General features: G+C 35.8%; 2 long non-coding RNA genes across 2 annotated transcripts in view; one reads left to right on the forward strand and one right to left on the reverse strand.

The window, feature by feature from the left end:
* Positions 1-11077, forward strand: part of LOC123380107 — a 30676-nt gene extending 19599 nt beyond the window's left edge. Inside the window, exon 3 of the long non-coding RNA XR_006585433.1 lies at positions 10954-11077. This is a non-coding gene — a long non-coding RNA (uncharacterized LOC123380107). The remainder of the gene's footprint in view (positions 1-10953) is intronic.
* The window catches only part of LOC123380106, a 278930-nt gene that overhangs the window by 78770 nt on the left and 174055 nt on the right, over positions 1-26105 (reverse strand). The window lies entirely within an intron of this gene.

Genomic DNA, 26105 nt, shown 5'->3' on the forward strand with positions numbered 1-26105 from the left:
TGTCAGCAAATAGCCCGAGGTGGGGCTTAAACTGACAAATTGTGAGATCATGACCTGAGTCAAAACCAAGAGTCGGATGCTTAACTGACTGAGCCACCCAGGCGCCCCTAGAAGTTATTCATTTTTTGTTAAATCAACAGTCTTTAAGATTATAGACTAATTACATAATTAAGTATGAATAATTTAAAATGCCTGGGTGAATATATTTAAGTGCATTTCAAAATAAAATTATATGGTATTACCTTATGTAGGTGAAGTCTATGGTAATATAATTATAGATTTTCTTCCACAGATTTGTTTTGTTTACTAAGAAAAGTTCAAAATTCAAAGAACATGTATGGCTTGCTTACCAACTGTGATTAGAATCTTAATTGAGTTTGAATTTCTTTGACCTCTAGTATCTTCAATTATCATCAAATGCTACTAACTGAAATGGCTAAGGAATTTACTATTTCTCATAGAAAAGTATGGATCATTCATTTATTTATTCATTCTGCCTGTGATTTAAAGTGGGTTTATATTAGCCTTTATTACTTACTTTAGCCTTTCAATAGCAAGGGCTGGAGAAATGGAAACTAGCCTTCCTGAGTACTTCTGTACCAGAAATGAAGATCTCCCTGGCTCCTTTCCCCATACAGACAGACAGTAATCACATTTAAGTCTTTAAAACAATCCCAGAGTTTAGATTCACATTTTAAAATGAGGTAATTAATTTTCAGAGAGGTGAAATAAATTGCTATGAAGTATCAGTAGACAGCATTGTCAAGGTTTCAAAAGAGTTTGAGTAATTTTTGAGCCTCCTGCTACCCACTTAAGATTATTTAAATATATCATTAAATTAAAAAAATCTAATTGAGGTAATAAAGTGAAATGATACTATCTTCAATTGTGCTAGGAAATTTGAGAATAGAACAACAGTAAACAAACAAATATTTACTGTTGACTTACTTGTTCCTTTTTTTTTTTTTTGGTTCATAAAATGATGAACTGTTTGTTTGTTTTTTTTTATCATACTCAGTTAAGAACTGGTGTTTTATCATACACCTGCTAATAAATAACAGCAGTACAAACACCATGATAAAAACAGGTGAAGCATTTGAACAGATACTTATAAAAGAATATATGCAAATGTAAAATAAGCACATGAGATATGTTTAACATTGTTCATCATTAGAGAAATGTCAAAATCACATTGAAATGGTATAACACACTTTCTAGAAAAACTTAAATTTAAAAGATCACCAAAACCAAGTGTTGATAAGATGTGGAACTGGAGCTCTCATAAATTATTGAAGAGAGACATTAATTTTGACCAACACTTTGGAAAATGGTTTGGCAGATTCTTATAGAAATAACCCTATACCTATATTCATTAGATGAAACAGTAATTCTACTTCTAGGTTTTTATTGAATAAAGATGAAAACATACATCCGTATAAAGACTTACATGCAAGTTTATACTAGCTGTGTTTATTTTTATTTTTATTTACTTTTCAGTTTAGAGAGAGAATGTGCAAGTGGGGGAGGGGAGTAAAGAGTGATAAAGAAATAGAAACAGAGAGAGAGAGAGAGAGAGAGAGAGAGAGAGAGAGAGAGAATCTTAAGCAGGCTCCATGCTCAGCATGGAGCCAGATATGGGGCTTGATCCCATGATGCTGGGATCATGACCTGGGCTGAAATCAAGAATCAGACACTCAACCAGCTGAGCCACCCAGGCACCCCGATAGCTTTATTTATTATAACCAAAATTGGACAACCATCCCTGGGTCCACCAGCTACAGAATGGATAAGCAATGTGTGGCACACTCATATAATGGACCACTACTGAACAATGAACAAGAGCAAACTAATGCTACATTTGACATGAGTGAAATGCTAAAAACACTGAACAGTGAAAGCCACTGTCAAAAGGGTGCATGTTCTGTTGTTCAATTTATAAGAAATACCAAATGAGGTAAAAATTAACTACAGTGTCAGAAAGCAGATCTAATTTGTTTGGAGCCCAGGTTGAAGAAGGAGTGCTGTATACGGGGTTATGTGGGAACTGATAGAAATGGTCAAAACATTCAATACCTTGATTGTGAGGATGGTTACATTGGTGTATGTTATTTGCCAGAGTGCATTAAACTATATGCTATAAATGGGTGTATTTTATTTTCTAAAAATTAATTCCTGATGTAGTTTATTTAAAAAGCATATCAGCCATATGAAATTTTATTTTAGTTTTCAGAGAGAGAGAGAGAGAGAGAGAAAAGAGAGAATGAGCAGGGGAGGGGCAGAGAGAAAGAATCCAAAGCAGGCTCCAGGCTCTGAGCTGTCAGCACAGAGTCCAATATGGGGCTCAAACTCACAAACCATGAGATCATGACCTGAGCTGAAGTCGGATGCTTAACTGACTGAGCCACCCAGGCACCCAACCATATGAAATTTTAAAAATGGAGTAGTGCAAGTTTTCGTAAGATGGAATGACAACGGGTAGTGATATATGCCTAAAGAGAAAAGATGACAATTAAGTACACACCCAAGGCAGTTAAAGTCGAACTAAATAAAGAGGAAAATGCGGTGATTCCTGTAGAGGTTACCTTTGAGGTTCCCTCCAAGGATACAGATAGAAATAACAATGGTATGAAAATAATAAGTGGGAAGTTGAGGTATGTGCGGATCAGAAAATTGTGACCTTCACTGTAAACAGTAGGGCTTCACTGATAAGAAACTGAAAGTAAGTGAACTGGAGCAGTATAAAAGGAAATCATAAAAATAAAATTTCTGGGCACCCGGATCTGAGCTTTAACATTTACTATATGTAGGTCTTTCAAGAAAAGTCTTAACTAAGTTTTCTGTGATTCAGTTTTTACAAATTAAGGTTAAAAAAAAAAAGAAAAAATGAGGCTCTAAGATCATGCTTTAGGATTACTCTAATTATTAAATTATATCTATGCATCTTCTGGCAAAGCGCCTGGAGCTCTTTGACCCTAAAGATATTGTAGAATCTAAGAATAATTTCACATTGCTAATGACTATTATAAAGTTTTAATGAAGATTCAACTTCTTAGACTATATTCACTATGAAAAAAAAAAAAAACAAAATAATTTAAAAGATCATATATTCTATAATAATACTTAAAAATCTTAATGTTTATTTTTAAGAGACAGAGCATGAGCAGGGGAAGGGCAGAGAGAGAGGGAGACACAAAATCCTAAGTAGGCTCCAGGCCCTGAGCTGTCAGCACAGAGCCTAATGTGGGGCTCGAACCCATAAACTGTGAGATCCTGATCTGAGCCGAAGTCGGAAGCTTAACCGACTGAGCCACCCAGGTGCCCCTATAATAATATTTTCTTTTTTTAAAAAAAAATTTTTTTTTTAACGTTTTATTTATTTTTGAGACAGAGAGAGACAGAGCATGAACGGGGGAGGGGCAGAGAGAGAGGGAGACACAGAATTGGAAGCAGGCTCCAGGCTCTGAGCCATCAGCCCAGAGCCCGACGCGGGGCTCGAACTCACGGACTGACGGACCGTGAGATCGTGACCTGAGCCGAAGTCAGACGCCCAACCGACTGAGCCACCCAGGCGCCCCAAAATTTTCTAAGCCATATACTGCTATTAGTTCACATGAAAAACACCCCATGAACTATGAAATTATATACATCAAAATATTTACTTAAATGCAACTAGGATTTATTAATCATATTACAAATGTTATTTAGGAGATACAATGATGTGCGTATTGTTAGAAGCAGGGAAAATTAAAAAAAAAAACAAATGACAAATTTCTTAAAATGAAGATAGAAATCACAAATAATTTTCCCAAATATGAGTGCATTCTGGTATGGCCCTAGAGTTACACAGATAAGAGGTTCACACTAGAAAAAAATGACAAAGATAATTACAATGTAAAAATAGGGAGAGAGGATAAGAATGTTAAGAACAAATGAAAACCGCCACCACCAAATAAATGGCGAGATAAGGAAACCAACCACATAAGAGATTGTTGAAATAAGTGACATTGGAAGATAAACTGAGTATTCCTCACATGCAAATAATGATTTTTTGAAGAATTCATCCTTCTGCTGAGAGGGGGAAAAGAGAGAGAAGGAGGGAGGGAGAGAGCGAGAAAGAAATGAGATGTAGAGATGCAAGACTGACCAGAGAGGATTGAAGCGTCTGCTGCTCTACAACAAATACTACAAAAATAGAGACGGATTTACAAGTGAGAGAAAAAAATGAACACTCATCAGAGGTGTTGGCCATTAGGCATGGGAAGACGAGAGCAAGATGAAAGGATGTCTCAGGAGGACTCGGGAGACAGATGGAACAGATAAAAAGACTGGAAAAGCAGCTTGTTGAGGAAAAGTTTTCAAAAAATATTCTAAATTCAGACTTTTGAAGAACTTGGACGAAGACCTGCTGAGAAAAAAGTCTGTCGGGGAAAGGAGATGATGTGTATAATAAACAATTAATGGTTTAGAGCAGAAAGTGAGGGGACTTCAATGCAAACCCTCCTCGCTATCATCTAAGGTCACAAGCATCCTTCAAAGTTTTAATAAATCAAGTCACATACAGTTATATATGGGCATGGGCCAACAGATTAAAATACCGTGCTGATCTGGTTCCCCTCTCTTGTATGTGTAGCTACTCATTCCCACTGCAAAGGAACTGAAGGGTACATTGGACTGCATGGCTGGCTTTAATGCTCAAGCTCATTTGAGTCTCAAAAAAACAGCCAAACTCATTTGGATCTCAAAGTTCCTCCAATGCTCCGCTCCCTTGTGATTCTTTAAAGTCAAAAACTATTAGATGAACTTGTAAACGACGCGTTCCCCATGAAAAGAGAAGAGGCTCTTAAAATGCAGCTCTCCTTGCTGTATGCAATAAACGAATGAATCTTTGATGATAAACTATATTTCTTACACATTTATTGGTAAAGCTCAATTTCATTAAATAATATCTTTTACGCACTATGAAATCAGAGGCCCTTTATGTTCATTTATGGCAAATGCTGCTTTTTCAAAATCATCAAACATCTTCTTTATACATCTGGGTTTTCATGTATTTTATTAGATGTCCTAGAGTGTAATATATCTGTTACCTGAGAAATATTATGCTAAACCAATAATTGTAAAAGTTTCCTTGACTAAGAATCACACAAATACTAACTTGATTTGGTCAGTGTCTGAGGTAGTAGGTTTCCCCATGTTCTACCTCATTGGGCAACAGCTATTTTCTGGATTCATTATGAACCCCATTTTCTGCGTCATCCTGGCAGGTGAGCAGCCAGAGCCTTAAGAACTAAAGGACCATCCCCAGTGGTCTACGCAGGTGGGGCCTGTTTCCTTGGTGGACACAACTAGGTAAAGAGTTTCATATGTTGAAACATAGTTTATCTCATTATTTTTAATTCTGAAGACTTGTACCCCTGTAACTAGATTAATTTAACCATTTCCTTACTGCAATGCAATTTTATTCTCCTCCAATATTGCTTATTTTATTTTATTTTAGTTTATTTATCTTTTTTTTTTTTAACCTTTATTTATTTTTGGGACAGAGAGAGACAGAGCATGAATGGGGGAGGGGCAGAGAGAGAGGGAGACACAGAATCGGAAACAGGCTCCAGGCTCTGAGCCATCAGCCCAGAGCCTGACGCGGGGCTCGAACTCATGGAGAGCGAGATCGTGACCTGGCTGAAGTCGGACGCTTAACCGACTGCACCACCCAGGCGCCCCAGTTTATTTATCTTGAGAGAGGGAGCAAGTGTGAGTAGGGGAGGGGCAGAGCAAAGGGAGGGAGAGAATCCCAAGCAGGCTCCATACTGTTGGAGCCCAATGTGGGGCTCGATCTCACGAACCACCAGATCATGATCTGAGCTAAAATCAAGAGTTGGACGCTTAACTGACTGAGCCTCTCAGGCACCCCCAATATTGCTTATTTCAAATGATGTTTCAGAAACATGCTTGTACATGACTCTTTTGTGCTTATTTATGTCTCTAGAATATTTATTTAAATGTAGAAGTACTTTTAATCTCCAAAAGATACTTTCCTTCCAAATGCTGTACACATTTTATTTCCACCAAGGGTGTGAAAGTGAATTACATTACAGCCTCCCTAAGTACTAGATAACATGTTTTTATATAAACCTTTTTATTTTAATGTATATCTCCCTGACCACTACTGATATTGAACATCATTATTTCTTATTGTTTCCAGAGATCTTTTTTGTATTCACGAAGAAAAAAAAAAAAAGATCTCTTCTACATTGTGTATGTTGTAAATATTTTCACCGACATTGTAATTTGTCTTTTAATTGTTTGTAAGGCATTTTATTATACCAAAAGTTATTTACAGGGAAAGGGCAAAAAGCCTTGGTTGTTTTTATTTATGAAGTATACTTCTATGAAATTTTTTCTTCTTATGACTTTGTGTAGTTTTCACTCTGGCTTAAAAATATTCGAAACTTTAAGAAAATTTGGAAGTATTACTCTTATACATACTGCTTTATGTGCTGTGTCTTCAGCAATAAGTGAGAAGACAGTTTTTGAACTCAAGGATTCACATACTATGGTAGGCAGAAAAAAATGGATGCCCAAATAATTCCGTGTCCCAATCACTGGAAACTGAATATGAAACCTAAATGGAAACGAAATTTTGTAGAAGTCATTAAATTAAGAATCTTGAGCTAGAGAGATTATCCTGGATTGGTCCAGGATAAACACAAGTACTCTTATAAGTGAGCGAGGTAGGCAAGAAAGAAGCAGAAAGAAAATAATATATTGAGACTTGACTACTTACATGGAAGTGAAAGTGAAAAGATTGCTGGTTTTGAAGATGCTTTCCAGACTCAAGGAAAGAAGAAAGCTTTTAGAAGCTAGAAAAAGCATGGGGTAGAATTTTCCCTGAACCTCCAGAAAAAATACAGTTCGTGCTGACAACTTGATTTTAGCCCAGTGAACCCTATTTCACATTTCTGACTGTTAGCTGCTAATAAATTTGTATGGTTTTGAAGCACTGATTTGTGGTGATTTGTTACAGCAGCAATAGTAAAATGATACACGCATTAAAATAGGCAAACAAGCACTTTATCTCCGTATGTGGACGCTTGAGGAAGAGGAAGATAGGTGAGGCTATAGAGCAGGACTCTCCCAGATAATGTACTTGAGCAGAAAAGGGCTTTTGTAAACAACTGGCCACTTCTACCAGTAATGCTAGTATCAATAATTGTTCAAAATGGCAATATGACCAAAAAAGATCCAAGGCGAAAAGCATAAAATGAATAAAGGGTGAGATGAAATTTCAGAAAAATGTGTGTTCCTTTCAAGAGATTAAAACGATTCTGAATACTGGAGCACACAGCAACCTAATTATTTTGGAAACAAAACCATAAAATGATCCATAAAAAGCCAACAAATTCAATACACTTGTAAGATAAAAGATGTGGCAAACACAAAGAACAAGTGACAGAATGGGAGAAAATATTTACAGCGTATGCTGCAGTCAAAAGATCTTATCTACAATATGGGAATGTTACTATAAATGGAAACTGAAACAAAAGTAAAGGAAACAAAAGCAGAGAAGCAAAGAAGAAAATTCCTGCAGGTAAATGACATTTTATTCAAGAGTAACAATTGACCAACAAATGTATGAAAGGTTGGTCAATGCTAGTATTATTCCTAATTTATTTCTAAAATTAATCCCTTAATTTTATGACTAGTCTAGGTTGAAAGAGAGGGCAATTTGTACTGCCTACGAGTAAATTACTAGTGTCTTGATTTAGACAGAATATGGGAGATAAAACAGGAGAAGCAGACGTCACTTCCGGAGAATTTTCATAACTTGGAATCTGTGAAGAGCTGGAGGATAAAATTAAGCTAAATTGCTACTTTATGGCTCTTATCTTTAGGGCTGACCAGAAAGATGAAGTTCAAATTAATCAAACTGCTAGCAGATAAGTCTAAGATCAGTAATATTTCCCTTATATTTCTTTCTCCTACCTTTTTTTCAGTAGGAAGGAGATATCAGACATATATTTAGAAGTTAGATCATAAGTCATATTTAACCTTTATGAATACATATTTTCATTGTAGAATATTTCTTTTGACAATATAAACAATTTTTCTTGACACAGCTGGATTATTTTTACCTTGAACTTCATTTTTTTTCTTGACATCGTACTTTAAGAATCTGAGAACCCAGGAATATTATCCAGTGATAACTTTCCCTAGCTGAGATTTCAAGAAGTATGAAATGAGTATTGTTTTTTAAAAAGCGCATGTGACCTTTTCTAAAGTTCTGGATATTAAGCTAGGCTGGTTCCATGAGGAGTGTCAAAATTCTTTGCCTTAATATTTTTAAGACTGTTTTGTTCATAATGTAGATGTGCATGTTATTTCAAGTATTTTATATCACTACATATTTTTCATAAATATATCTCCTACTCTTTGCTGTTGGAAGTAGATAAGGTAAGAATTAAAAATTGAAAAATTGAAAATTAGTTCAGAAATTTGAAGAATCTGCATATATAGTGCCTAATTTCTAAACCTATGATAATATAGCCTTTTAAAAATGTTGAATTGACTTCGCCTTAATTTACGGTCTTTAATTTGTATTCCTTAAGATCAGACATCTGCCTTAGATGTCGAGCTGATTGTGATGTCATGGCATGACTGATTTTTATTCCTGTTTTTAACATCAGTCATCTCCTTTCTTAGTAGCTCTAAATCCATTTTACGTTTTGACCTCTCACCTGGTCTTTGGGGAGCCCTGTTATCTTGTCATCTGCCTAACTTTCAACGTCATTATGTCTGCAGTATGTCCAATCTCATCTTAAAAACATGCTGTATCTCTCATCCTCCGTGCCTCCTTTACTTTAACTTGTTTCCTTTTCTGAAGCTGTGCCCTGGGTCTGATGTTGACAAGTATTTTGCTACAATCACTTCTCTCTCATTTTTCCTCATCAGTGCTGCAGGACTGATCAATGTCCCAGTCCCCATATCCCAAGACTAATTATCTTACAGTCATCTAAATTGAATTAAATTTGCTATCTCTTAGCACAATCACAGGAAAGGAAAATATTGTGAAAGCTTCACTATTACTAGTGGATGAAACATTAAAAGAGGGAGAAAAAAAGCAAATTTCTTAAAACTAAATTTGAAATGTACCATGGCAAATACACAGACACAAACCACTAAAACAGCAAAACAAAACAAACAAACAAAAAAAACGACTTAATGATTCTGTTTAAGTAACAATTTTGTATCTCATGATTCTTTTCACCTGCAAAGGAACCTGTGATGCTAGGCTCTATAAACTATCTCCCTGCTTTACATAAAGCATGATTGGGGCTATTTATATTGCCTCTTTATATTGTCTCCCTATGGTACCCCTTCAGAATAGCATGATGCAAATATATAATGGGAAAACAACCTATCTCTGTTTGGCCCTAAGCATTTGAGGTGAGTCATGTGTCCTCATCCTTATATGCTATACTCCACTGATTTAACTTTCCATACTCTAAATCAATAGCTATCAGTATGTAATTTATAGTGCATTTGTAAAAAATCACCTGGGGAGTTTTCTAAATTTAGCTATCCAGTTTAAACAATACCTCCCGATGATTCTGATTCAGTAGGTCTAGAGTAGGGCTTGCAAATCTGCATTCTAAAGCATATTTGGATGGCTTAGTTGGTAGAGCTGAGCGTCTGACTCTTGAATTCGGCTCAGGTCATGATCTCGTGGCTCGTGGGATTGATCGCTCCCTCAGGCTCCATGCTGACAGCACAGAACCTGCTTGGGATTCTCTTTCCCTCTCTCTCTGGCCCTCCCCCACTCACACTGTCTTTGTCTCTCTCAAGATAAATAAATACACTGAAAAATTTTTAAAAAGTAGGGGCACCTGGGTGGCTCAGTTGGTTAAGCATCTGACTTCAGCTCAGGTCATACCTCATGGTTCGTGAGTTCGAGCCCCACGTCGGGGTCTGTGCTGACAGCTAAGAGCCTGGAGTTTGCTTCAGAGTCTGTGTCTCCCTCTCCCTCTGCTGCTCCCCTGCTCACACTCTCTATCTCTGTCTTTCTCAAAAAATAAATAAACACTAATTTTTTTAAAGATAAAAAACAAAGCACCCCAGAGTATTTCTTAGGTACGCTGACATTTGAAAGCCATTGAATTACCAGTAAATTCATTTTCTTACATAAAAGAGTTTTTTTTTTTTTTTTCAAGGCACCAAACAAACCATTGTGGTCTAGGGGGTAAATAGGCCTTCTATTATTCTGTTTTTAACTGAAAAAAATAAGGTAGAACTTAGATGTTAGTAATATTAATGTATAGAATAGAACTAGTCTCCCTTAGGTGACCTGTTGGTATGTGGAATAGCCTTAAGGAAGTGTTGGGTTTCCACAAGGCAAGGAGTTGTAAGGGCTGTCTTCCCTCACTTTTCTGTAAGTTTCATTAGAAGACAGTTATCTTGTATCTAGTTATTTTACAGATTATGTTCTGTAGTCTTACCTGAACCAAGATTTAGAAAATGGAAAACTGACTTGACAATCTTTCTACAAAAAACAACCAGTAAGAAAGAACGATAAATATTTCAGAACATGCTACCTATTAAAATAAATGGCAGGGCCAGTGTTTCTTATTGGACGACCGCATTATAAGAGAAGACAAAAATCCAATGTCAGTATCTCAGAGAAATAATGATTTTTCTCATGTTTCTTAATAATGGGAGACAAAGAGCATATACCATTGCTGAAACATCCTACGAAAATTATCTAGAATAGTACACAGAAAACAAAATGGAAACAAATAAAAACACTTTCTTTTGTCAGTATACACTGTTGATAGGTACGGGAATATATTATTGATGACTTAAAGAAACAAACTGTAGGAAAATTATGCACTGTGGGAGGTTTACTGTAGACTTACATGACAGTCCAATATTTTTAATGTGCCTCATTTTGTTTCCTAGATTTTCTTTCACCAACTCATATATCAAGAAGTGCTTTTTTAAGCTGCTCAAGGAAAGGTGCACTGGAAAATGTATGTCTTTTAAAGTAAGTAATACCTTAAAAACATTTTGAGAACAAGCTAAATGTTCTAATATCAAGGTACAAAGATCATATCATGCATAGATTGCATTCACAGTATTTTTCAGAGAAAGGCTATTGTCTCTTTACATAGGTAGAAATCAGAGGTGCACAAATTATACATGACAACATCTGGATCATCAATTTCAAAATATGAGAGTTTTGGAATGTATAGTAGACTTATAAATATTTTATAAGTATATGGAGAATAGCTGTGTGAACTTAAAAATGAATGGCACCTTTTTTTTTTTTTACCTACAAATATTAAGAATTCCAAATGTGTTGATTCCTTTTTGATGATAAATGTCTGTTAGTAGTATACTCCTTGATAGATATTTCTGAAAAGATAAACATGATCCATCCCAAAAATGTCAAGGTCATGATTTTAAAATGAGTGAGAAAACAATATTTTCTGAAAGAAATTTCTGTAAGAAACAGTTTTGAAATACAAATATGTGAATATTTTCCACAACTTCATGATTTTGTTACCTAAAGTAATTTGTATGACTTAAAATCATATGTTTAATCTGTATGCTTAAAAAATTGAAACATATTCTAGGAGCACCTGGGTGGCTCAGTGAGTTGAGCATCCGACTTTGGCTCATGTCATGATCTCACGGTTCCTGAGTTGGAGCCCCACGTCGGGCTTGCTGCTGTCAGCATGGAGCCCCTTCGAATCTTCTGTCCCCCCGTCTCTATCCCTCCCCGCTCACACTCTCTCAAAAATAAAACATTTAAAAATGTTCAAACGTATTCCAATTCATTTAAAATATTTCAAAATCAGTGTCTTCAATAAACTTTGAGCCATTTATTCATACAAAACACATATTTTCATAGTAGTTAATAAGAACATGTAAGTTTTTAGAAGATAGGATTTTAACCTCTCAATTTTAAGAAATGCTTTCCCATATTTATACACACAGATTGAAAAAGTAATACTGTGAAGTTTAGCCATTACTATTATTCTATTGGTATATATTTTGGTATGTTATGTACCTTTGGGTGCCTCATTTTCAGATATCACAGCTAATACAACCAAGTATCAAAATAAAGTAAACTTAAAAAAAAGTTTCAGGTTACTTTTTCAAAATGCTAAACATGAATATTCAGAAATAATAGAGCGTATACAAGTGCAATGCTGTGTAAAATATTAAATTATCTATAGCACTGTGATAAAAGAACTTTTCAACTTTTAATGTTTGTGGGCTCCCAGGGAAGCTGTACTTTGACTAGGGTGAGAGTGACATCATCAAACTTCAAAAAGTGTGGGCTCTGTTTCTGCCCGGAGCACACATTGTACATCTGTCTGTTTTGTTAGCAAATAACCTAAAAGAAATATTTCAAACTAAGAGTAAAAATCTCCCTAAGTTCCGTTCTCATACTTCCAAAGCCTGCAAGGTTGTACTTACTCAAAACATAGAATAAAATCTGTAGTTTCCTGAAATGGCCTTCTTCCTGATGATTTGTAACTCTTGATGGAACAAATATCATGTATAACCCTGGTTAAACATTCCTTCTCCAGGGCTTTCTTCTTCTTTGTGAAGACTGTGTATCTGGGCAGCTGTCCTCCTTCGGACTTGAATAAAATTTGTCTTCCTTTTTTTTTTGTTTGTTTTGTTGTTTTGGAAATTCTAAAAGGTTTGTTCACTTTGCTGCAATAACTATATAGTAAAGGCCTAGAGGTTTTTATAAAGTTAGCACATAAAATTATTAATTCAAAATGTACTTGTTTTATTTTGACACATCCTGATGCATCCTTATTTTTACTCTTTTGACTGCTATAAATAATTTATCAATAGAGTAGTGCATATATATTCACCAAATTATAATTAAGCAATATATATATATATATATATATATATATATATATGTGTGTGTGTGTGTGTGTGTGTGTGTGTGTATATATATATATTAGGGAGAGGGCATGTTCAAAAATTTGGAGATTACTAACACAGCTTACTGTGCTCAAAGAGAAACAGACCCCTTTGACAACCACAATGTTCAATCTTAAACTCATTCATGAATCTTAGCGGAGCTTGGATAAGAGGGGTGGTTGGATTATTGTTATTAAAATGAAAAGAAAATCTGTGATGCGCTGGCAAAGATGTAAAAACAAGATGGGGGTGGGACGAAGTGCTGATTGATGTACACTGTTTACTGACTAATGAAAATACTTCTGCTGCAGCTGATTTCAGATGACTGAAAACACTTCCTGCGGGGCGGGGATTATGGGTCCCATCAACTCTTGCAACTGGTACAAGCTGGTCTAAACACCACTGGATAAAGCCCATTTCCTGTTGACAGGAGAGTATTCTACTCTTGTCAAAAATTATATGAAATCACAGCAAAAAAAACCTCCAGACCTGACTCTTCTTCTCTTTTAATAAATTTCCCTGCAATGTTGAATTAGTACTCTGTACGTGCTTGCTCAGTAAATGGTACTTTATAATTATAATCATTTTAACTTTCTTAAATTTAACAATGTAATCTGTAGGTACACATGATCTCTAAGTATGTTTGTGAGGAAAGGGTAGGATATGCAGAGTGAGAAAAGTAGGGAAGGCATATTTCTGCAATAAAGAAAAGAGTTACCTTAATGCTATGTAATGATGTTTTTCAACAGAAGTAACTCAAATGGTTGGCTAAGAATCACTAAGAAAATCAAGTATGACATACATAAACTCTCCATCATGATAATTTTACAAGAATATGTGTAAAAATCTCTCTCAGACTACCCCCCCCCCACACACACACATCATGCATATTCAATTAGAGAATAGCTATTAAATGTCTTGAATAAGTTTCCTCGGAACAAATCAAAGACAGAAAGCACTTTACTCTCATGTGAACTAATTTCTCTTCTAGCGTTTTTCACTAAGCAAATTATGATTTTTCCTTTCTCATTAAGGTTAATTTAGAAAAGAACAGAGTGTTTGATTGCTGGTGGATGTCTCTTCAATACGCTGCTCACATACAAGAATCAATTACACTTGGCTCATCCAATTCTTAAAAATGGTTTTAGATTGCTTTATAACTCCAATCTATTTGTCAAATTACTCTGCTATTTTCTTTGTGTTCACTGAAGCTAGGACAAAACTGTGTTTAAACAACGTTTTACTTTAATATCCTAAAGTTCAAAAAAAGATAATTGAACAAACGCTATGCAAATATGAACTTTGAAATTAATATCCCTGCTTACTTCATACTAGAATCTACTAGTATTCTAGAATTTTACCTACGTACAATAATACCCTTTATATTATGGGGATAAGGCATAGATTATATTATTTTTTCTCAAGTATTTAATTTTATTTATAAAAATTTTAATGTTTATTTATTTGAGAGAGGGGTGGAGAGAGAGAGAGAGAGAGAGAGAGAGAGAGAGAGAGAGAGAGAGCGCGCACATGAGTGAGGGGAGAGCAGAGAGAGGGAGAGACAGAATCTGAAGCAGGCTCCAGGCTCTGAGCTGTCAGCACAGAGCCCAACACGGGGCTTGAACCCACAGACCATGAGATCACGACCTCAGATAAAATCAGACACTTAACTGACTGAGCCACCTAGGCGCCTGTCAAGTATTTTAAATGACAACTCATGGAATCTTCATCTTACAGAATGAACCTGCTGTCAGCAAAGATAACTAAATTATTATACCAAACTACTTTATGTGGCAGTAGAAAACACAATAATTAATGGATAATTGCAAAAATCTTGTAACTTGGACTGTCTGCTTCCAAGCTCCCTCTCCTCTACTCCGTTGTCTACATTGCTTTCAGGTTAAATTTCCTTTTTATAGCAATTGATTTGCTTTCTTATTTGCTTCCATGTACAGAATTTCTATCAAATACACTCCATGAACAGACTGTCAAGGTGTTTGATAACATAGCTTGAAGCTTGAACATCCTCTAGTCATTCGCTCATCTATTGATTCACTAATTCAAAAATACCGTTGACCTTTATTTACTAAATATTTCCTTAATATTTGTGACTTAAAAAACAATTTTAGATCATTTCTAGGTTTCTCACAAAATGGAAGGAAGGTACAGAAGGTTCATATACCTTCTGCCCCCATACATGCATAACCAACCCTGTTATCAACATCTCCCACCAGGGGGGTATATTTGTTACAAATGATGGATGTACAATGACACATCGTAATCACCCGATGTTATACATCTGTGGGTTGTGATGAATGTATAAGAATGTATAATCCATCATTATAATATCATATGAGGTATCTTTTAAACTATCGCGTCCTCTACGTATTCACCCTTCTCCTCCTCCCACCCACTGGTAGCCAGTGGTCTTTTTCCTGTTTCCAGTTTTGCTTTTGTCACATACTTGGAATGTGCAGAATGCATTCTTTGTAGATTGGCTTCTTTCTTTTAATAAATGCATTTTCAAATCCTCCATTTGTTTCATAGCTTAATAGCTCATTTCTTTCTAGCACTAAGTGATATCCTATTGTCTGGATGTAATTCTTCCCATAATTCAACATGTACTTTTGGTCTTTTGTTGTATATTTCAGATACATTGCTAAGCATTAAGGCAAAAAAAGATGTGTACCTGGTAAACCTCTAAAGATCATCTTTATGACTCTTTAACTTAGATAACGTAAAAGCCACTGAGAGCACGAACTAGTTCAGACTCGTTTGCAGCTTTGAGGGAAAGCAGGATAATGAAAACATACAAGTGCTTTAAAAATGTGTGTGGCCGGGCACAGAGTTGGTGACTCTGTTGGTTAAGGGTCTGACTCTTGACTTAGGCTCAGGTCATGAACTCATGGTTCATTGCATCAATCCCTGTGTTGGGCTCCATTCTGACAGTATGGAGCCTGCTTGGGTCTCTCTCTCTCTCTCTCTCTCTCTCTCTCTCTCAATCTCTCTGCCCCTCCTGTATGCTCTCTCTCGGTCTCTCCCAAAATAAATTATTAAATTTAAAAAAATGTGTGTTGCTGTTGCTATGTATGGGGATGATTATCATGAAAATAATGATAATAGATAAAACAATGGATAATAGAAAATAAAGAAAAACTTCAGTTTTACCACTACAAATCATATAGTTAAAAAAAAACAGGAATACTATATATGCTAATTCTGATATCCTTACAAACTTAAATGACAAAACCTTTATTTTTAGATAAGCTAAAACAATCAATACCGCATTCCACATTATCTTGCTTTACAGAATACAGAGACTTTCAAATACTTTGTAACACTGAAAAAATACTTTGAAAACTGTAGTATTCCTATCTGAAGTAGAATATTGAATATATATTAATTAATCCTCTGTTCTTACTGGCTGGGACAATGTGATACTTCTTAAATACTTAAAATTCTACTCCTATTTCAATGCAGGAAATTGTAGCCAAACTTCCAATCACTAAAAAATGTCAGCCCTTTCATGTAATCTTTCCTCTCCCTATATAAGAACCAGGTACGGATATCAGAATGCTTTGCATTGTTTTAATGGCACACTTATGCCATTCTACCTTGTATTATTAGGTACCCTCTACAATTTTTGACCTGTTATTTCCTTCCAAACTTGTATTCTAATAGATTATATGTACTTAGAGGTCAATCCACATGTTCTATTAAATTTGTGTCTCTCTTGGAACTTGGGAGATCAAGACTATTGTAAACATCAACCAAGAATATTATAAATCTAAAGGTGATATACATCGTCCCCCAAAGTTGTGTCCAAGCAGATAGTGTATTACAAGGAGGATATTTATTTTCACCATATTGTAAATATGTCACACATTGTAAATTTTTTTTTAAAAGAAAAGAATTGTAAACATTGGGAGGCACACTAGGATCTGTTTTCTTCTTTCTTTTGGCTCCTCTTTGATTTCAAGTTTCTTTTCTTTCCTCTTGTGGTTTCTTCTTTGTTTGCCTACTAACTTGAACATGGAGCATTGGATGTAGAATATTTAATTCAAGATCATGATTATCTGATCTCTTCTGTTTTGTATTGCTGGGCACAGATGGAAAGACTTCCCTTTAACAAAGCTATATATTATTCTCTTTCTAATTTAGTTAAGCTTTCTTGACAAGCAAATAGTACAAGATTTTATTGTAACTCACACGCAAAAAAATGGCCTACACATACCAACATTCTGACTTTCTGGTAAGCATCCTAAAGTCATGGCTCTGTTAACTCTATAACCTTGATATCTAAGAAACAAAACAATTTTGAGCTGTTTCAATAAAAACAAGGTGTGTCAAATTATGAAGGAGTAGAGATCAGGTGGATCCTCATTACCATTACTATATTCGACCCTCTCCCATTTCACATTTTAATATCTGTCACTTGCAACAACCACCTTTAAGGAATATATTCTTATCTTCCTTATAATTATTTGACTATGAGCAAAGAAACTATTTTAAACAACCAAAACCACATTAAATAATAAGTAAACTTTAAATATAAGATAAATCACAGAATTAAGGGAAACGACCAGGCCATTAGAAGTATAGAAACCGGCACAGTTTTAGGATCTTATTATCAGAATATTATGTGTTCTCATAAAATGCTGACATCATATTGCTCATCTCCAAACTGATGTGACCAGTGGACAGGGTTCTTTTACAAAAACACCTAATCATGTTGTGTGATGGAAGGAATGCACATAGGGGTAAAAAAAAAAAAAAAAAAAAAAAAGAAAGGCAAGAAATGAATTATTACTAGAATTTCAGTGGAATAATTTTTGGAGAATTACAAAAATAGATGAGTACACTTGTACTTTTTTTTCTTTTTTAACATGAAATGGTCTATGAGTGCTACACCGAAGTCATATGTTCACTCACTGTACCTATTCTCTACTTGTCACCACCAATGTCTTCATTCTCAGCAAATGCCATCACTTTTAATTTCTCAGAGTGAGGAAGCCATACACAATAAAACCTGCAAGCGTGCACGTGTACGTTTTCTCTTTATCTCCTCTGCCCCTTCATGTGGTGTGTCCTTTTGTTACTTAAGGCTAATCTCTCCACTTGCGATTCAGATGTATCTTCTGTCTGTCCGTAGATGGTACCCTCTTTTCGCTGTATCTACCTTCTATCCTGCCTCTCATGTCTTCTTTCCATTGATATGTTAAATGATTTTGATCTCTCTTATCTTTTTTTTTTAATGTTTATTCATTTTGAGAGAGAGAGAGAGAGAACACACAAGTAGAGGAAGGGCAGAGAGAGAGAGAAAGGCACAGAATCTGAGGCTCCAGGCTGAGCTGTCAGCACAGAGCCCAACGTGGGGCTCGAACTCATGAACTACAAGATCACGACCCGAGTGGAAGTCGGACGCTTAACCCACTGAGCCACCCAGGCGCCCCAGATCTCTCTCATCTTAATAGGCTCACACACATGTGCACTAGCCCTACCTTCTTCAAACCACCGCTTTCTCTCTCCCGTCTCTTCCATGTCACTCTCAAGTGCTCAGAAAGTTTTATCTGCACCCACATCTTCCACACCCCCAATTCGTGTTCATTTCTTTCTTTTTTTTTTTAAATTTTAGAGTGAGAAAGTGCACACAAGTGTTGGAGAGGGGCAGAGGGAGAGACAGAGAGAGAAGTCTAAGCAGGCTCCATTTTCATCACAGAGCCTGACACAGGGCTTGATCCCACACATCATTGACTTGAGCCCAAATCAAGAGTTGGATGCTCAACTGGCTGAGCCGCTCAGGTACCCCTGTTTTCATTTATGTATTGACTATAAACTATCTTCTGTTTGGGCATTAAACTGAAGCCTTTTTTTTTTAAACTTATGCATTCTTATTTCTCTCTTCTTTCCCAAACTAGTACACCCTCCTTCCCCAAAATACTTATTCCACCGTCTGTGTTCTATGTGTGAATGACTCACCCATTCAATCAGTTGTTCAACGTTGAAGACTACATAACATTTTTAATCTCTATCTCCATTACCCTAACATGCAATTACCAATTTCTATACACTAATCTTACAGTATATAAAAGATTTGTGTAACTGTAGATAATGTACCCAAAACTTAGAAATGTACCTAAGAGTAGCATGAACTTTCAATGGGCATTTTTTGACAAACTTAACCAAGGCATTTAATTATCTAGGAGAAAGCGCCTGCATTTGAAGCCCAGACACAATGAAACTGCAATTTGAAGACACCTGTCTGGGGGGAAAAAAATGATGGCAAAAACTGTGGTTTTATCACCCTACCAGACATTAACTGGCTTTGCATCTTACTTGAATCTTAATTTTACATTCCTCTTAAAAAAGGAAAAATAGCCAATTCCTCAAAATGTAGTTTCTTTTTGTGTGTGTTCTTGCTTTATCATCTTCATGCTTTCCCCATAAATTAAATGAATAAAAATCTGTCACGTGTTCCTTCTTTATTAGTATGAAAGCCATGTGGTAACTTTTTAAGAATTAGACATTAAAAGTGTCTCTCTGTTACCAAAATTATTACCTAAACTTAGGCCACCACTATATCTCTTCTTAATTATTATTACAAGTGCTTCCTAACTGGTCTTTCTGCCTAAGGTTACCTGAATTCAATCCATTCTTTGCAGAATGGTTTTTCAAAAACACACATCCGAATGTGCCATCTTCTGTTCAAAGCATCAAATATTTTCATATGATTCATAAAATGGCTCACAATCCCTTGTCACTGGGCTCCTGCCTACTTCTGCAGGCTTGTCTCCACACTAGCTTCCCAGATGTGTCTATTTTTATGCTCTGTATCATGTCTGTTTTCTGGGGATGTCTCCTCATGATGCACCTTGTAACTGCTATGGTCTTCCTGATCTCATCCCAGTATTATTCAGGACCATGAAATTGGTTATTGCATAATATCAGGTTACTGATTCTCAATGGTTCACCTGATGTGCCCTTTCTTCTTGAAAATAATCTTTCAAGTATAGGTGAAGAGGCCCCTTTCATGTGATTCCCTGTGCTTGCTCTCCATTGTACTTATGACAATATATTGTATTTCTTTTTCTCTATTCCCTATCAGTGTCTAAGACCTTTAATGTCAGGAATTTGTCTATCTTACGTACCTACTTTGCCCCCAACACCTAATACAGTGACTAGTATACAGATATATAGTATATCCAGTAAGTACTTAATATTTAGGTTACTAAATATTGTTAATAATAGTAAAATTGGGACCTCAAAAGTCTAAGGATCTTACTTACTGCTATACATCTAATGTTGTTTTAGCATGCTTGATAACAGAAAAAATGAGAACCCTATCTGCTATCCTAGTGCTTATACCAATATATATAATGCTTCTAGAGTTTGTGTCAAATCATGTAAGACTTAGTAACTGATTACATATTAGCAGTGGCGGATATCTAACTTAAATTAATAATCTACCACACATAGTTGCATTTTAATATTCAATCTTCAGGTAGGGAATGAGTTTGGTAATACCAGCTCTGCATTACTAGGAGCAAACCGTGGCTTAGAATATTGTAACATTCCTGAAAAGTATTAGAGTCAAGATAGGAACTCAGGTTAAGGATTTTCACGTTATATTCCAAGTGTAGCAGATCATAGTGTCTCACTCACCATATTTTGAGTTACACTTAATTATTTAATTATATTTTTAGGCTTATAATTGTACATTCTAACTTTATTATTTTTTTAATAAACACACTCTATACATCAGTTTTATCCCAGGTACTCTGCTAAGTATTAGACAAATAATAATGGGAAATAGAGTCCCTGCTCTTAGGAAATTTACAGACTAGTGGAAGATTAAAGCAAGCTATGAGACTAAGACAAAGGTATGTACCCCATACTATAATATTCCCCAAAGGCCATTTGGCCTAGATTTGCAAGAGGTCTGAAAATTCAAGGAAATGACATCTTGAGTCCCTGCTAAAGGGACTATGGAAATATGCAAGATGAAGAGGGGTAATATATTCTGTTTATGGAACAGGTTTTCAGGAGGCAAAAATTGACGTGGAAAAGCAATCAGGGGCCAGGTAGTAAAAAAAATATGTATATATATAGTATATACTTGGACATATTGAATTTATTTCCAGGGAAAATAAGAGCCTTGATGTAATTTAAGAAACACTAGTTAATGTAATAGATGTTGACTTCTCAGTGACTAAACACAATATATGCTAATATATAATATTTCTAGTTTATACCATAGCACAATGTGAGTATTCTTGGTTGAGGGGCATTCTGTGAGGTCATTTAAATTTCAAGTTCGACTACCTAGGTGCTTATGGGTCCTCTCCAATCAACTATTAGAAAGCAAACAGAGGGAATAAAAGATTACTCACGGAGAGTGGTTTATGTGGGTGGTACAGATCATAGCTCCTATCACCTTTAATACCATTTATTTAGTAACTGCACAGACATATCCAACTGGAAATTGCACAGCTACATCCAATGGGAAATATAACCTAGCTATGTGTCTGGAAAATAAAGAACATAGGCTTTTTATATGATAAAGAAATGTAAGTCTCTGGTGAGAAGTGAGTTTCGCACACAAAATGATTTCACTTGGGAAAATTTGGAAGTGCCTAAGTAATTTCTAAGCAGCTATGTCTAGAGGAATATTCTGTTACAACTTTGGAGCTTGTGAGATGAAATAGTCTAGGAAGACAACTAGTCATCTGCACATTTTAGCTAAATGAGTTTATATTTTCTAGAACATTGAAACAGGAAGGGACCTTGTGTAGACTCCTAAGAACACTGTGCTGCCTATTAAGGTGCCACTCAAGTAAATGCGTCAAGCAGGAAATTGCGAAGGAACTGCCAGTTAATATGAGGGAGAAATAAAACAGGAAGTTTTTGAATTAAAAAAAGAAGAAGAAGAAAGAAGAAGGAAGAAGAAGGAAGAAGAAGGAAGAAGAAGGAAGAAGGAAGAAGGAAGAAGGAGGAAGGAGGAAGAAGGAAGAAGGAAGAAGGAAGAAGGAAGAAGGAAGAAGGAAGAAGGAAGAAGGAAGAAGGAAGAAGGAAGAAGGAAGAAGGAAGAAGAAGAAGAAGAAGAAGAAGAAGAAGAAGAAGAAGGGATCTTGAGTAGACCATGAATAGCACTGCTATGGTTCATTTTTAGCTAGATATGAGGAGACCAGACTGGGAAATAAAGAAAATCACTAAAGATAAATCTGAAAAGACATCAATGATTTTCTTTAGGTTACCATCATCACTGAATATTTCTCTTTGTATTTGGAGATACACGAAGAACAGAGCCCCCGTGAATCAGAAAGGGAGCTACCATCTGACATTACTTTAGATTTACAAGATTCCACCTACATTCTATTCCTGAGAGGCGTGTGTTATCCAGCTTCGTTAGGCTGTCCTGTGAGAGGGGAGTGAGAGACTTATGGATTTTCACCAAGTATGGCAGCATCCTTGCCATGAATGATTGATTAAGTCAGAACAGGATGGATTTAGAGAAAGAGTTTTCTGTATGTCAAGAAGTACTTTTGTGAGTACAATTATTTGAAGTGAATGTAGAGTGATAAAAGGACATGTGTACATATACCATATCTGTATGTGATATTCCTACAGTTTTCTTGCTCCTTTTCATTAAATGCCAGTAGCAAAATAACTGCTCTATACATATTATACTCACATCATATTAAAAGAAGGTAATTAAAATGATTTTAAACATTGCACCCTAAAGGCTGCAAGGATTGAAACAGGTCCCTAACCTTTATTTTTCATTATCATTGTTCAGATATGAAGAAGTATGTTCTCAAAAAGTTACATCTTTAATAGATATCTAGTATGAATTTGTTGAGCTAGATTGGGAATGCAATCAGAAAATTAACGCCTTGAGAGTCCCTAAATTTAAATTCCTTACCTTTTAGTAAAATTTATTCTTCTCAGTTGTTTGCTTTATGCAAAATTGCAATAATAAAACATTTCATGTGCTGGGTTAATTATAATAGACATTGAAGGGTTTTCTTCCCCATGAACACTCCTTTAGACGCCTTAGACTTGCTGCTAAGTCCATACCCAGTTCTACAGTTTTGTAACTAGATAACAACACAAATACAGCTCATCAAAGAATGCATACAGTGTCTATTTGTAAAGGCTAGTCAAATTTTGCTTTTAGCTCCCCTTGCAAAGAACTCTGTGTCATGGAACCCAGTAGTCAGAGCATAGGCACACAATAAATACCTCTCGACTGCTGCTCTGTTTTTAATTCACTAGTGAATTTGAGGATTATTTTCTAAAAGAGAAGAAATAGGCATGTAACCTGCCTAAAAATATTTCAGTTTATCAACTAAATTGAGTAAATAAGAATCATTATATTCTGCTGGAATGACTTTATACTGACCAGGACAACTTATGTAAGTAAAAAAAAAAAAAAAAAAAAAAAAAAAAAAAACACGTACTTCTGTTTCAGGATTCAAAGGTAATGCTGACATTTAACAAACTTCTTCTAATGGAAAGAACATAGCTAGCTGCCTCCTTCGATGAAATTTCACCTGACAAGCCTATAGAAATCTTTTTCCTTTAATTTTAATTTTTGTTCTTCTAGCTGCTTTGAAAAAAATGAAAGAACAGAGAAAATGGGTGAAATGTCATCATTTTATTGTGGAAAGACCTGAGTAGTTCTTTGTATTAGAAGATAAGGCCCTATACCTTTTAAATAGCTTTCATTTTTTTGAAAGAATCAGTGAATTTTTACAATGGTCCTACTAATCACAGATGTAAAAAAAAGAATTTTCTGACAATTTCCTTTAATTTTAAAGTCCAACTTGTCATCTCTGTGATTTATTTCTAGCAAAGTTATTGGTCTTAGATTGAGCCTTTCATTTTCTTTTTATTAAAACTTTATCTAACATTTGCAGCTATTCTCAAACTGTAAAGTAAAAGGGCATCCTTCTCCAATTTTTCATCCCACTGACACAGACCATTCTTAAATGTTTTCCCTCCCGAACTCTTGGACATCTAAAAAAGAGAGTAAAACAGAGAAGGAAGGAAGAGCTGCGAGCAGAAAATCAGAACAGGCAAGCATAACAGGGAAATTATGTTCAAATGAAGTAAAATGTTGAGAAAAAGGAAATCTCTTAACAGGCATCGATTTCACTGAATTTCATTTGAGAATAGAGCCTTACACCTCAAACCATCCTATCTTTTACTCCTACCTTCTTCTCTAGGAGGAATTCAAGAAGTAAAAATATTTATTATGGTTGCTTTTCTGGGGAGTTATTAATACTAAGATCTTAGGATTTAATAACATGTTGGTAACAGGAGGCAAAAGAGAATGAAAAGCATATTAAGTTTTTGCGCTGTGACTCTTGTGACTCTTGTGTGGGGGCGTCACTAGACCTCTGCTGCAGCTCATTTGTCCCAAAACATGCTTTCCTTGGTTGGCAATAAAGTTCAGAGACATGAAAGTTCTAGATACAAAATTCAGAACGCACAGAAATGTTCGTTAGCCTTTTAAAAGATAGAGACAGATAATGAACCTGTGCAAAATTTATACACACTATTTTATGAATAAGATTATAAATAATCTAGTATTATATTCTTTTCTGTGCACACACTTTTTATATGTGTGCATACATCCATAAATATGCATATGTAAATATGTTATACATTAATCGTATAGGTGTTTTAATGTTTATTTATTTATTTTAATTTTTTTAATGTTTATTTATTTTTGAGACAGAGAGAGACAGAGCATGAACGGGGGAGGGTCAGAGAGAGAGGGAGACAAAGAATCCGAAGCAGGCCCCAGGCTCTGAGCTGTCAGCACAGAGCCCGATGCGGGGCTCGAACTCACGGACCGTGAGATCATGACCTGAGGCGAAGTTGGACGCTCAACCAACTGAGCCACCCAGGCGCCCCAGTGTTTATTTATTTTTGAGAGAAAGAGAGACAGAGACAGAGAAAGAGTGTTAGCAGGGGAGGGACAGAGGGAGAGAGTCACACACAGAAGCTGAAGCAGGCTCCAGGCTTTTAGCTGTCAGAACAGTGTCTGATCAGGAGCTCAAACCAATGGACAGCAGGACCATGACCTGAGCCAAAGTCTGACACTTAACCAAATGAGCCACCCAGGTGCCTCTCTTACAGGTGTTTTATAACATTTGTAAATGGTATCGTGATGATATCATATTATAATATGTAATGTTCTTCAACTTCTTTTGGTTTTTGATGTCAAGAGTGTGTTCTTGTGGGGGCACCTAGCTGGCTCAATGGGTTAAGTGTTCGACTTCAGCTCAGGTCATGATCTCACCATTTGTGGGTTCGAGCCCCACACTGGGCTCTGTGCTGACAGCTCAGAACCTGGAGCCTGCTTCGGATTCTGTGTCTCACTCTCTCTGCTCCTCACTCACTCACACTCTCTTTCAAAAAAAAAAAAAAATTAATTTTTTTTTTTTTTTAAAAAGAGTGTGTTCTTGCAAACTACCCTATTGCCATTTACGGAGATCATTCCATTTCTTTTTATTCTCTTAAATTTTTTTCATGTTTATTAATTTTTGAGAAACAGAGAGACAGTGCAAGTGGAGAAGGGCAGAGAGAGAGAGGGAGACACAGAATCTGAAGCAGGCTCCAGGCTCTGAGCTGTCAGCCCAGGGCCCGATGCAGGGCTCGAACCCACAAACTGTGAGACGATGACCTGAGCTGAAGTCAGAAGCTCAACTGATTGAGCCACCCAGGCGCCCCATCTTCTTATTCTATTACATAATCAGCACAATCCTTTTCTTCAAATCTACACACAGGGAAACTACTGCAAGGAAAAATGCTAATGTATACACAGCCTGATCCTCAGGCATCAAAATTATTGGCCATTTCCTAATTCTTTATAATTTACTATAGTTTCTACCATTATAATAAATATTATTTTCATGACAATAGAAATAGCTTCTGTTAGATTCATTACTGCTAGAGGTTCAGTATTCAAAATAACTTTAAGATTAATATACATTTTAGATAATTTAGATCATATATAGTCAGATTTTCTCCAGGTAGGGATTCTTGTTAGGGACCATTCTCCTATACACATTCTTCTCCTCTACCCTTAAGTACTTAAAATAGAGCAAGATTTGGAATGAGAAACTTGATACTTCCAACAGCAGTTATCT

The sequence above is a fragment of the Felis catus genome, chromosome C2 (genome assembly GCF_018350175.1).
Source record: "Felis catus isolate Fca126 chromosome C2, F.catus_Fca126_mat1.0, whole genome shotgun sequence".
In the NCBI taxonomy this organism is placed as follows: domain Eukaryota; kingdom Metazoa; phylum Chordata; class Mammalia; order Carnivora; family Felidae; genus Felis; species Felis catus.